This window comes from Schistocerca nitens, unplaced genomic scaffold, assembly GCF_023898315.1.
Source record: "Schistocerca nitens isolate TAMUIC-IGC-003100 unplaced genomic scaffold, iqSchNite1.1 HiC_scaffold_466, whole genome shotgun sequence".
NCBI lineage: Eukaryota > Metazoa > Arthropoda > Insecta > Orthoptera > Acrididae > Schistocerca > Schistocerca nitens.
In genome coordinates this window covers 1,844,511-1,846,833 of record NW_026045999.1, presented here as the reverse complement: position 1 = coordinate 1,846,833, position 2,323 = coordinate 1,844,511, and positions in this window count along the sequence as shown.

Sequence of the window (2,323 nt, the reverse complement as noted above, 5' to 3'; positions counted from 1 at the left end):
GTCGATAGGTACACTGACATAACCTACAGAGGTTTGCTGGCTTTTGCAAAGAATTTCCTCTTAAGGCTGTAGGAAAACACACACACACACATACACACACACACACACACACACACACACACACACACACACTGTTTTGTGGGGTCAATGGGGAGAGTAACTTTAGGCCAGGGAGATTAAGGATGTGTGGAATCACATCCCCTCAGTCACCGTACCCCCTCAGCCCACTAGTCAAGTTGATGAACAGATGATGTCAACTTAAATCTACATGGCATGTAAATATTCCTGAAACTAGATCTCCTGAGATCTTAATATACAATTACTATTACAGTAAAGATATAAATAAATATCAAGTACTTTCTATTAGCTCATCGTGAATTTTATTTCTTGCCCTTCTTATAAACAAATACACCTACAGTTTTCAGAGATTATGATGTACAGTATGCTCTGGTTGATAATTCTCAATTATTTACTAACAAACGAGGTGACTCACCAAAGGCAGATGTGCTGCATCGTCGATAGGTACACTGACATAACCTACAGAGGTTTGCTGGCTTTTGCAAAGAATTTCCTCTTACAAGCTTGTAGGAAAACACACACACACACACACACACACACACACACACTGTTTTGTGGGGTCAATGGGGAGAGTAACTTTAGGCCAGGGAGATTAAGGGTGTGTGGAATCACATCCCCTCAGTCACCGTACCCCTCAGCCCACTAGTCAAGTTGATGAACAGATGATGTCAACTTAAATCTACATGGCATGTAAATATTCCTGAAACTAGATCTCCTGAGATCTTAATATACAATTACTATTACAGTAAAGATATAAATAAATACCAAGTACTTTCTATTAGCTCATCGTGAATTTTATTTCTTGCCCTTCTTATAAACAAATACACCTACAGTTTTCAGAGATTATGATGTACAGTATGCTCTGGTAGATAATTCTCAATTATTTACTAACAAACGAGGTGACTCACCAAAGGCAGATGTGCTGCATCGTCGATAGGTACACTGACATAACCTACAGAGGTTTGCATGCTTTTGCAAAGAATTTCCTCTTAAGGCTGTAGGAAAACACACACACACACACACACACACACACACACACACACACACACTGTTTTTTGGGGTCAATGGGGAGAGTAACTTTAGGCCAGGGAGATTAAGGGTGTGTGGAATCACATCCCCTCAGTCACCGTACCCCCTCAGCCCACTAGTCAAGTTGATGAACAGATGATGTCAACTTAAATCTACATGGCATGTAAATATTCCTGAAACTAGATCTCCTGAGATCTTAATATACAATTACTATTACAGTAAAGATATAAATAAATATCAAGTACTTTCTATTAGCTCATCGTGAATTTTATTTCTTGCCCTTCTTATAAACAAATACACCTACAGTTTTCAGAGATTATGATGTACAGTATGCTCTGGTTGATAATTCTCAATTATTTACTAACAAACGAGGTGACTCACCAAAGGCAGATGTGCTGCATCGTCGATAGGTACACTGACATAACCTACAGAGGTTAGCTTGCTTTTGCAAAGAATTTCCTCTTACAAGCTTGTAGGAAAACACACACACACACACACACACACACACACACACACTGTGTGTGGGGTCAACGGGGAGAGTAACTTTAGGCCAGGGAGATTAAGGGTGTGTGGAATCACATCCCCTCAGTCACCGTACCCCCTCAACCCTCTAGTCAAGTTGATGAACAGATGATGTCAACTTAAATCTACATGGCATGTAAATATTCCTGAACTGAGATCTCCAGATATCTTAATATACAATTACTATTACAGTAAAGATATAAATAAATATCAAGTACTTTCTATTAGCTCATTGTGAATTTTATTTCTTGCCCTTCTTATAAACAAATACACCTACAGTTTTCAGAGATTATGATGTACAGTATGCTCTGGTAGATAATTCTCAATTATTTACTAACAAACGAGGTGACTCACCAAAGGCAGATGTGCTGCATTGTCGATAGGTACACTGACATAACCTACAGAGGTTTGCTTGCTTTTGCAAAGAATTTCCTCTTACAAGCTTGTAGGAAAACACACACACACACACGCGCACACACACACACACACACTGTTTTGTGGGGTCAACGGGGAGAGTAACTTTAGGCCAGGGAGATTAAGGGTGTGTGGAATCACATCCCCTCAGTCACCATACCCCCTCAGCCCTCTAGTCAAGTTGATGAACAGATGATGTCAACTTAAATCTACATGGCATGTAAATATTCCTGAACTGAGATATCCAGATATCTTAATATACAATTACTATTACAGTAAA